The 12,000-nt window shown below is 41.9% G+C and overlaps 1 long non-coding RNA gene across 1 annotated transcript in view; it reads left to right on the top strand.

The window, feature by feature from the left end:
- Positions 1-7,498: 7,498 nt before the first annotated feature.
- LOC114892652 overlaps positions 7,499-12,000 on the top strand; it is a 131,553-nt gene continuing 127,051 nt past the window's right edge. Inside the window, exon 1 of the long non-coding RNA XR_003792761.1 lies at positions 7,499-7,657. This is a non-coding gene — a long non-coding RNA (uncharacterized LOC114892652). The remainder of the gene's footprint in view (positions 7,658-12,000) is intronic.

The following is a 12,000-nucleotide window of genomic DNA, read 5'->3' as shown; positions in this document are numbered from 1 at the left end:
CACTGAACTAACCCTAAAATGCGACTTCTGGGATTCTTGTTATGTGATAGAGTTAAATATCTTTATTGTTTTGTTACTGATGGTTGGGTATTTTGCTTGTGGCCAAAGCATACTAATTGATATAGTGGTTGTTATTGGATGTAGGAAAAGGATTAGTACCCAAGATGAATTAAAAAATAAATAAAAAAAGACTGAGAGAGTTAAAATGACTAAGCCATACTGTCAATCAGTAGCTGATAGGAACCCTGAGACTCTGACCTCCACCTTCCAGGGTCACTTCCAGTCAGCAAATATTTATTGAGCATCTACTAAATGCAAGTCCCTAGAAGGCACCTTCTCCACCTCTGGGCCCGAATATCAGGAGGCAGCCTAATGTGGGGAAAACAAGGTGGCAAAGTGAAAAGAACACAAGTATCAGATCCACAGACAGGCCAATGTGATTTGGGTCAAGTTTCCTTCCTCTTCTGAGCCAGATGCAGGTGTGCTGACCTAGCAAGGTTGTGACAAGGATAAAATGAAAAATTAAGCAAGGTAATTCCTATGAATCCTGTCTCAAGGTTGAGTCCATACTAGCCTTCTTAAGATGTTGGCAAGGTGTTTGGACTGCTATTGGTTTCCCAAAGACTGTTGAAGGAGGACACAATTCCTCTGAAAGGCAATTTGGAGTCTTGGAGCAAGAAGATAAGCTAAACCAAGTCTGTCTGGGGAAGTCTCTATCCCAAGTGCAAACTCAAGGGCCAGAGGCCAGCTCTAGTTGATGATAAGAGTGGTAGGTGGGACTGAAGTGGGTGTTTGGAAACTAGTGTGAGTAAGATTTCAGGAAGATGGCTGCAAACAACCTCAGGGTGTCTCTGGCCTGCCTGGATGTGTGGGTGTAGAAAGCCGGCAAGGCAGATGTAGAGTTTTCAAGTGTGCACAGGGTGATCTGAGCAGAGAAGCTCAAGAAGCTTTCTCCTGGAACTGATCCAGATGTCAGAAAATCCTTCCTCCTCCTTCTCCCCATTGTTGTAGAAATCTCTACTGGGAAATAGGAGCATGTTCTGGGTATCAAGGAGGTTGAAATTGGCTTCATGCCCGGGTAGAGCAGAGTTAGTCTTTGGATGGGCGGGAACTGTGTCAGCCTGCAGAGAACTGACCCAGGGAACTTGGGTGGCAAGGATTAGTAAGAATCTGTGGAAGATTGGGCTCCCTGAAAACAGATCTGAGCTAGAGATTTGCATGCAGGGGATTCATTGGGAGTGCTGTCAGGAATGCTATCTGTAAAGGAGTGAAGGAAGCAGGATTGGTAAGGGGAGGAGGTAAGCTTCAGCACAGTGGCAACAAAGGCCTCAGCCAAGGCAGGCAGAGCTCTGGAACTGTGAGCACCCCGGAGGAAAGGGGGCCTTGCTGTAACTAAGCACTGGATACAGGCTGTCTGAGGAGGGGGTACAACCTTGGGTAAGGCAGCTTTCTTTGGCTGAGCACACATCTCAGAGAGGAACCCAGCTCTGAGCCATTGGCAACCAGCGTTCCCTACAGCTAGAAGGAGTGAGTCTTGAGGGGGAGATCTGGCATATCTTAGCATTCACTATAAAACCCAACTCTTGCCTCCTGCTAACCAGTGTGACCCGATACAAGGGCTTCATAACTCCTCTCAGCCCAGTCTGTCTTAAGCCATGTAAATTTGTATCAATATGTAGTTGTTGATTAAAACAATGCTCACAATGTTTTTGTTTGCAAGTTTCTGAGTACTTGGCCTGTCTGTCTGTAATTAGTATCTCTTACTGTTTTAGGAAGGGATTCTGCCCCAGATCTGGTCCTGAGGGTCCACCCACCCCCAGCCAGCCCCCAGCAAAAGGGAAAAGCAAGAAGAACTCTATGATAAGTGTTCTACAATAACCATACCCAGAGCTCTCCTTTAGAAGCGCATGTCTGCCAATGTCAGTCAGATATGGGGGAGGATATTCAATCTCACCCTACTTATAAGTAGGGAAAATTTATCACTACTTCTTAGTAGACCCTACTCCTTATTAAAGTAAGGAAACTTGGCCTTTATGTGATCTTGAGGCACATTTGCAAAATGGCCAAAATTTTATTACATTATCTTAAAAAGGTATGTGTTAAAAGCCTCAGGTCAAATTCTTTCCCTCTCTTCCAGCTGTCACAATAATAATCAGTAAATGCAACATATGATACAGTTGGTTTCTAAGATTGGTATTAACTATTATATTGATGTTAGCACCCAAGATAAACATTTAATGAGTGACTACTAGGCGTCCTATAGTAAACACTTTCTATGTATTTTAATCCAGGCACCAGCTCTACCAATTAGATACAGTTACATCCCCAGTTCACACATGATGATATTGAAAGGTGGAGATGAGGTGATTTGCCCGAGCTTACGCAGCTAGTAAGTGACAGAGCTGTGGTTGGAACCTAGGTAGTTGAATGTCAAAGCTTGAGAATTTTCCTTCTACAGCACACTGATGATCATCCAGTCCTATCCCCCAAGAGGCTAATGAGCAGGATATAAGTAAATATCTGAGATCTAGAAAATAAAATTCTTTTACACTTAAGGAAATTAAAAATAAGGAAATAATCTTAAGGGTCTTTCTTTTTAAGTGCATAGGATCAGTATTTGAAGATCATTCACACATCGGCTGCTTCCCGTTTCAGTTGTAGTTTGATATCATGGGTGATTGTTCAGTGCAAACCCTCCATCTGAGGCAGATCAGGCAGAGTCCTAACAGTAATAACCTTTAAATCAAGTAAGTTTACTCCGAATGTTCCCAACGTAGCCCAAAGCCGGAAAAGCTCACAGCTCTACATTAAAATGTTAGAGAAAGATCACATTGCAGCAGCTGCTTCTGTGGATTACCTAGTCTAGCCGTTCTGCTAAGACTTAAAAAACCTGTCTGAGTTGTAGGAGGAAAAAAAAGCAAGCCTCTAAAATATCAAGTTGGTGCCTGTTGGTAGAGCTGTGATTTTCCATTTGTTGCCCCAGAAGACTCAGGTGTATCTGAAATAAAAAGTCAAGATGTTTTTCCAGACTCTAAGGCTGTGGAGGGTTTGGTTTTGTTTCTGTACTTCCCCCCACCACGTCCTATGCTGTTTCCAGAATCATTAGCTTCCATTGACAATTTTTTTTTTTTGACAATTTTTTTTAATCCTTGAAATGTTTCACAGCAATCCAAAGCACATTAGGAACTCTCAGTTCCTAACGCTGTGAGAACTCTCCCTTCTCACAGCAATTTTATGCAACTTCTTTTAATACTTTACAAAGAAGTAAGGTCAAATGGACTTGCCCTCTACCAGTGTCTTCTGACCAAAGACCAGTGATACTATTACTGTGCGTGTGTGTGTGTGTGTGTGTGCGCGTGCGCACGTGCACACCTGACCCTTTGGAAATTTAATGCATCTTAACACTGATTAAGATTTTTATCTTCAAGCAAGAAGAAACTTTTGGAAATGATGGCTATATTCATTTTCTCAATTGTGGTGATGGCTTTATGAGTGTACGCATATGGCAAAACTTACCATGTTATGTAATTAAATCATATGCAGTTTTTTGTGTGCCGTTTATACCTCAAGAAGAGTATTATTCTGAGATGGTCCCTAAAATAAGTCATGTGGGAAAAATAAATCAGCCTCTGTGTGAGAGTAAACAAAATCCTGTCCCCTCTTGGGATCTTTCAGAGGTGTAGAAAATCATGTTTTTAAGACATAGTGAATTTAGGCAGGATTTAATAAACTTATAAGAAAAGTTACTGCAGGTTTGTTGCTTAAGACCTAATTTTTGCATAATATCATATTATATTTGAAATTCAAATTAGAGCTACCAACCTGAACAAAAGACCTGGGAAAAAATATCTCTGTGCTTCTTTTGAGAAATGTCATAGTCTGAGAAAATAAATTGGGATAACTGTGGAAAAAATAAGATTTTTATCTTCAGAACATCAGAGCATGGTCTGTAAGGTATGGTATGATCTCCGTTTTACTGAAGTACAATCTTAGAAAAGCCCTCGCAACAAGATTAGAAACTGCGGTGAGGATTTTCAGTTATCAAATTAACTGTCCCTTCCTGAGTGCCTTACGCTCCTGTTCCTCTCCATAGTGCTACTTTCAGCAGCATTGGTTTCTTGCCTTTCCTTGTTACTGTGGTTATTGTTGGGGTTAATCACAGTCAGAAAAATGATGAAAGTAGATCGTACAATAGCATATTTCTTTGTGTGGTGATGTTAAAGACCTGGTTTCTGACATCATTCATTTAGTGTCAGTATAATCATCGAGACTCAGAGGTGGAAATGATATTCTTTACAGGGTTCAGAGATTTGCTGAGAGGGGAGAGAGTGTTAGAGTATAAGGGTTCTGCCCCGCACTACAACCTTTTTCATCACACGGAACAAAGTAAAAGTTAAATTGTCAGTCTAGTTTGAGGATGTTTATGAAAAGTTCTGAATTACCTATAAAGTATCTGTGAATCTGAAACAGAGAGATCATGTTTCTCATCTTGTTGCTTGCAAGTTCAGAGTATTTAGCTTCTGTTGTGAAATGTTTTCTCAACTTGAAATACCAGGGTTCCTCATGCATGGAGAGAAGTGGCATAAAAATACACACAACTGATGTCACGTCAAGAGAGGCCAATGAAATTCATGGTGTTGCTCCTGGAAGATAAGCAGACTAAAAATAATCAGTATGGTAGACCTCTTGGTTTACCCTTTGCATAGTTTATTGGCTAAGATTTTCTTTGGCCACATGCAGCTTACACCTGAACTACAGTGGTGAACCAAACAGGGTTTGAGTTTTCAGACTTAGCAGGGACTTGGATGTAATCCAGTGTCATTGTTCAAGGATGTCAATGAGAAATAAGGATCCTTCTTTTTTCTTGTTTCTTGTTCTACCATCCTTAATATATGGCTTTCATCCTCATGGACTTAAGTTCTACTTCTAGGAATTATGTTCAAATTTCAGACTAAGGACAAAAGCAAACAAAAGGCACATGTGAGCTTATTCTCTTTTAAATAATAATAATAGTAATAATAGCAACAACAGCAATTTAAAAAACATTTTCCAGATTCTCTTGAATAGAGTTGCTTTTATGTCTTGTTGGCCAGAACTGGGTCACATAACCACAGCTAGCTACAGGGAGTTGAAGGAAGTATTTTAAAGTGGTAATATAGCCACTCTGCATTTTTGATTTTTGTTAGTAAGGAAAAAGTATAGAATAGTTATTGGGTGGGAAGGGAAAATTAGGAATAGGATTAATGCCTGTGGGAAGGAAAGGACATACCTTTTTTTTTTTTAACATTATACTTCACGTGTTACATGAATTCAAATAGTCCATCTTCTACAAAGTTTCTCTTCACTCTCATTTGTTTTCTCTGGATTCCTATGGTACTTTGTCCTTTACTTTAAATAGAGTGTCATCGATCCCATTGTATTCATGCCTATTTTCTTCATTTAGACAGTGAGCTCCTTGAGGATAGAGACCTAATCTAATTTACCTTTGTAATCTCATCATTTACTACTGTGACCAGCACACTAGTAGGAAATAAAAGGTTACTTGAATAAATATAAGGACAAGGTAAGCGGAGGTAGGTTGTGATCCCTAGGAAATGGACTCTGAGATTCTGGGGTGTATATACATGCCTCCTTCTGAGACTTCCTCGAATCCAGCCTCACATTCTTTCTCCTTATAAGCACTTGAGCAGTCACACATTCTTTGCCCTACCTGTCCTCCTCAACCTAAGATTCTGCATATACTCTTACCTTGGGCCAGTTTCTTTCTCCTCAAAGTGGGTGACCAGCACTGCCTGAAATCCTGTCCTTTGGAAGGATTACTCCCCACTTTGAGTAAGGTACGAGCTCAAGCAATAACCCAATGTTGACTTGTACCACACACCATGCTGACTCCTCTGACAGTAAAGTTCATTTGTTTCCTTCTCAAAAGGGATCCCCACTCCTAATGCAGCCAAAGCTGTAAGCTGAGGCACAGGCTTGGGTGCAAAAATTGTGGATGACATGGGGTCTGGCTGTTTGTTGAGGCGGTTTATTTGTGCTTTCTGGCCCTGCTTGTGCCTGGTCTCTAATGTTCCACTTCTGTCTTATAACTTTGATTTGACTGGTCTGAAAGAACAAATGTGGCCTACTTTTGTAAATAAAGGTTTATTGTTAACACAGCCACACCTATTCACTATCTACTGTCTATGTCTATGTCTGCTTTCATGTTACTGATGCAACAGCAGAGGTGAGTAGATGTGATAGCAACCCCATGGCCCAGAAAGCCTAAACTATTTACTATCTGGCCTTTTATAGAAAAAGCCGGCTGATCCCTGGCTCAGGGAAATTTGGAAATTCAAGATTTTTTTATTGGAGTATAGTTGATATACAATATTATATGTTACAGGTGTACAGTATAGTGATTCACAATTTTTAAAGGTTATATTCCATTTATAGTTATTATAAAATATTTGCTATATTCCCTGTATTGTACAATATGTCCTTGTAGCTTATTTTATACCTAATAGTTTGTACTTCTTAATTCCCTACCTCTATATTGCCCCTCCCCCTCCCCTCTCCCCACTGGTAACCACTAGTTTGTTCTCTATATCTGTGAGTCTGCTTCTTTTTTTGTTATATTCACGAGTTTGTTGTATTTTTTAGATTCGCATATAAGTGATATTATACAGCATTTGTCTTTCTCTGTCTGACTTGTTTCACTTAGCATAATGCCCTCCAAGTCCATCCATGTCACTGCAAATGGCAAAATTTTTATTCTTTTTTATCACTGAGTAGTATTTCAGTGTGTGTGTGTGTGTGTGTGTGTGTGTGTGTGTGTGTGTGTATGGCACATCTTCTTTATCCATTCACCTATTGATGGACAGTTAGATTGCTTCCATATCTTGGTAATTGTAATAATGTTGCTATGAACATTGGGGGTGCATGTCTCTTTTCAGAGATTCCAGATTTTTGACCAGATCTACTCAAATGTTCTCATCTCAGTTTTCAGGGTTCCATTTTTTCCCAATCAGGACCTTGGCCTTGGTAAAACAGGCCTGCTAAAGCTGAGAATTCAGCTTTCTTAGTACCTGTGCTCCTGCAGTCATTAAGTACTGAGTGTGATCCTCAGTCTTTTCTGCCCTTCGGCTGTAGGAGATGAGAATCTCTTTGTAAGCCAAAATGCCCCGTCTTTCACATTTCACCTTATGTTGGTGATTAATCACCCTCAGCCTTCCATTGTCTTTCTCCAGGGTCTCAATGGTCCGGAGCAACAGCCATCCAGTTTCATAGTCCTTGTGAACCCTCAGATGCCTTAGGTGTTATATTTGTTAGTGCATTTCCTTCTCCCAATATCCTGACCCAGTTCATACTCAGGGCTTCCTTCATGGGTTTGCAACGTGTGGAGTTGCACAGGGCCCTGTGCTTAGAAATGTCCCACACTTGGTTTAATACTATGCTGACACCATCTTGAAATTATTAATAATTTTATCTTTGCAGTGTATTTTGTAAATGAAGTCTGATGGGGCAGTGGAACCTGTGCATGAACAGCAGAGATAGGTGCACCATGCGTGTCCACCATTCTGTGCCATTCCATTAGTGCAAAGCATTTGCTGTGCTCCATGAACTCAGAATTCTCCAGCATACGTGGGAGTTCAGGGAGATGCAAAGCAAGGACAAGGTAAGTAAGACTGTAACTGAGTGAGAGGTGGGGACTGGAATGATGCAAGGAAAGAGAAAGATAGGACATAATTTCTTTTCTTTTCAGTCTTTCTTTACTCATCAATAAGCCAAAGATAGTGTTTGTAGAATGTGTGTATTAAGAAGTGAAACTAACAGTTGGGTTATTTTTGTGCTGTTTTTCCATTGTTCTGCTAAGAATGAAGTATAGATTCATGTGTAAGCTAGGAGCTATGAATTGTGTCATTTCTATGATTCTGCATACGAGGTAAATAATCTTATATCTGCATTTAAAACTGATATTGCACAATATAAAGATAAGTGGTAGGACTCAAGTTAATAATTAAAAATTTTAATGGACAACAGTAGATAGCAAATTAAAATCCCATGAGAAGTCAGAGACTGCAGAAGAAAGGGAAAAACTTTATAAAGACTCTCTGGCAGCATTTTTTATTCCTGGTTTTTTTTTTCCTTGAACAAGGGGCCCCACATTTTAATTTTGCCCTGGGTCCTGCAAATTACATAGGTGGTCCTTTGACCACTGTGAAGTTGTTTTGCAGTTGAATTGCATGCTAAGGGCAATCAGTGCACCACCTACCACTAGTCTTCATTGCTGACCAGTCAGTGAGGGATCCAGCTCCAAAATCTCCTTTCAGAGTCTAGTTCCCAGGACAGCATCTGGGAGCTGTCTGAGGTTTGCTTCCCCACGAGGAAAGCTCTGAGATGGAGATTTGCTCATAGGTGCCGCCAGGTATGATTTCAGAAATATCTGCGTAGAGGTGAGGGAAGAAGGGAGGCAGAGGGAGAAGTTGTGTTGTAACGCAACTGTGACAGGAGCTTCAGATGATCTTACGGGGAGCTCTGGAGCTTGGATGGACCTTTGGAGTTGTTCCAGTTGAGGCAAGGGGCCTGGACCTTTCTCCCCTCACGTTGATCAGGCATTGGATGCAGGCTGCACCCAGGGAGTGGGTCGTTCTCCCTCAGCTGAGGGCAGCTCCCGGAGAAGCCTTTAGTTCGTCCCAGCAGCTAACACTCACAGCAGCAGGGGGTGAGCAGCTCCTAAAGGGGTTCTGCGCAGCACAGAGTAGCGTCCACTGAGCAAGGCCCACGCAACAGCCCCAAACAGGAGGGCGTCAACAGATTCCAAAAGAAACAAAGATTCCCTCTGAGTCTTCCAGTTTTTAAAAAGTCAGACAATGTAGAGCAGACGAGAAGAATGCTGCTGTCAGATTCACCATATAATTACTTCAGTGGTTTAACTATGAGTATTAAATAGAGTCAGGCCGATATCAGTTTTAGTACAAGAAAACTATTACTTAAAAAAAAATTCCCTCCCTCTCCCCTGTTTTTCAGGCTCAAAGCCTGTTCTATCCAGAGTCTTGACTTATGGAGAAATGTGGAAGCTAGCATACTCTTACTAAAAGTGTTACCCTTGGGCTTCCCTGGTGGTGCAGTGGTTAAGAATCCACCTGCCAGTGCAGGGGACACGGGTTCGAGCCCCGGCCAGGAAGATCCCACATGCCGCGGAGCAGCTAAGCCCGTGCGCCATAACTACGGTGCCTGTGCTCTAGAGCCCGCGAACCACAACTACTGAGCTCGCGTGCTGCAACTACTGAAGCCCACGCGCCTAGAGCCCGTGATCCACAGCAAGAGATGCCACTGCAATGAGAAGCCCAAGCACTGCAACTAAGAGGAGCCCACACTCGCCACAACTAGAGAAATCCTGCGCGCAGCAATGAGGACCCAACACAGCCAAAAATGAATAAATAAAATAAATAAATTAAAAAAAAAAGTGTTACCCTTGTAGCTCTGTTACACTAGGAAAGAACTCAGACATATCAACTGCATAAGACAAGTGTTAGGGCCCACAATCCAAACCTTACAAAACTGTCTGCAGTGTATAGCACAGTTTTAGAATTAAAAATAAAATGTTTCCCTTATGATTGATGAGATTACATAGGGGCTGGGCTGAGATGGCATGTGCATGTGTGTGAATATATTGGTTGGGGGTAGAGTGGAAGGGACAACACACTTTACAAGTTTGAACTGGGTAAGCCCAAAGGGATCACGCTTGGCCTAGGTCCCAGGGTACAAGTTTGTACTGGGCCATGAAAGATGATTCTTGGTCGTGTGTGTGTGACACCTGGTGTAGAGGCTGAAAGGAAGGCGTGCCTTGTCAGGGATTTTCCCAGATGCTTTCTGGATTTCTCCACCATTGTCAGCAGTGCCTCCTTTTAGACATACAAATCATGTATACCATGCATTGCCAGGGCACCACTGGTTCTGGAAGTAGCCTGCTAATTGTTCTTCCTCGCTGGTATAATCCTGGGGAAAGGGAAAGATCGGCAAGAAATCAACTTTTACAAGAACTCTATTTCTTGGTTTGAAGGAAAAAAGTCAGGTTCTTTGGGCATTGGGTAGAATATCCAAGGTTATAGGGAGAGGCAGGCTCTGTCTCTCTGTTGGCCTAACTGTCCTGCTTTGGGTAGTAAGGTCAGAAGCCAAACTTTCAGGGAAATAGAGGAAAGCACAAAGCTGTAGCCATGGATAGGAGAGACAGCCTGAACTTCTCAGGCCCCCTTTACCTTGCTGCTCTTCCTCTTTCTTTTTTCTTCCTAAAACAGCAAGTTTTAGGAAGAAGAGGGTAAGAGGGTACCTCTAGGGTACCTTCTGCCTGTATTGAGGTTCCCAGTTGCTTCTTTGTAGACAGAGGTCTCTGGTTGTGCCAACGTCATCGACGCTCCGCTTTGTTTGAGGAAGTACTGCTTCCATGTCTGTGCACCCAGGCACTGCTACGAGAGGATGCTCCATTTCCTCAGACACAGGTTTCTCCACAGCTGATCACTCTCAGCCACCTTGTTCCAGTACTTGTTAACTTGGGAGACCTGTAGTAAGCTGAATGCATCCAGCAAGGAAGAGAGTCTCAACATTGGCATGTCAGGCAACAGGTCCTCCATCTTCTGCAGCCCTAGCCTGAATATGGGCAGGCTGGTGGGGGTGTTGGAGAATGATATTTAACCACCAGTTATAACCTTGATAAAGGAACAGAGTAGCACTCATTTTGGACCTTGCGGTTGGCTTGTTCTATATAGTTAGGTAGAGCATGGATTGCCATTAAATGAATTTGAAATAGAGGAAAAGTGTTTCATGAGGAAGGGAGAGGTGCTGGCACATTCGTGCTGCATTTTGAAAGACCAAACTTGGACTAAAGTCTTATCATCATAAGCAGAGCAGATTGTCCATTAGGGTATCTACTGGAAGACAGTACCTCAGAAACTCCCCCCAGGGCTTACATACCTCTCCAACAGAATTCTGATTCCAGAGATTAAAATTCTCATGAAAGAGGAAAAGATCTCATAAATACCTCCTTGAGACGGCATTTGGCCACTGTACTTTTTCCTTATCAGTTACTATCCCCCCTCACCCCTCTCGCCTTCTAGTTTTTCTAGCTCCTAGGAAACAAAATTGTCATAGCATTCAAGATAACTTCTCTTCTCATAAAACAATAATCACACTGTAAACCCCAAGAATGCTGCAGTAGGTGTCTCTGGTTCTTTATTAATGCCGCTAGTATTTGTCTAGCCTTAGAAAAGCTTTTGGCTCCGTGTCCTACTCATATTTTGGGGCTATAGCTTGCTAAAATTGTCAGGACAAGTAAAACATTTCCCTTTCAGCATTCATTACAAGAAAAAAAGAAGTCCTATTGTATTTCTTAAAAGTGACTTGCGACTCATCTCCTTTTTTGGGATAGAGTTATAGCTTGCGATTTGGTTAGTGGTATACTTTTTGGTTGTGAAAAGTAATGCAAATGATTAGAGGCTGAGAGATGCTGAAAATGGTATGAGTTTTATTCATTCATTTGCCACCCCTACAGGATGCAGACGAACTGTATAGAAATGTTTTAATGAATAAGTCTTATGGGCTCTTAGTATATAACTCCCTAATTTAAGATTGAACTCTAAATTCCGGGTGCAGTTCATATTGAGGGAAAGGAATAAATTGCCACATTAGTGCAGACTTATTTTGACTAATATTTTTTCATTTTATTAAAAAAATGAAAATAGCTTTATTGTTTCTTTATGATTGTTAGTAAATGTTTATATTCTTAAATTATATTTACAGGCAGGAAAAAAGCCAGTCACGCATGCTACTGCGAACATTTCAGAAAAGACAGTGACATAGGGGCTTCCCTGGTGGCGCAGTGGTTGAGAGTCCGCCTGCCGATGCAGGGGACACGGGTTCGTGCTCCGGTCCGGGAATATCCCACATGCTGCGGAGCGGCTGGGTCCGTGAGCCATGGCCGCTGAGCCTGCGCGTCCGGAGCCTGTGCTCCGCAACGGGAGG

The sequence above is a fragment of the Monodon monoceros genome, unplaced genomic scaffold, assembly GCF_005190385.1.
Source record: "Monodon monoceros isolate NGI ecotype Baffin Bay Population unplaced genomic scaffold, NGI_Narwhal_1 Super_Scaffold_12, whole genome shotgun sequence".
In the NCBI taxonomy this organism is placed as follows: domain Eukaryota; kingdom Metazoa; phylum Chordata; class Mammalia; order Artiodactyla; family Monodontidae; genus Monodon; species Monodon monoceros.
Note: the sequence above shows the minus strand (reverse complement) of the source record. Positions and strands in the feature narration are given on the sequence as shown.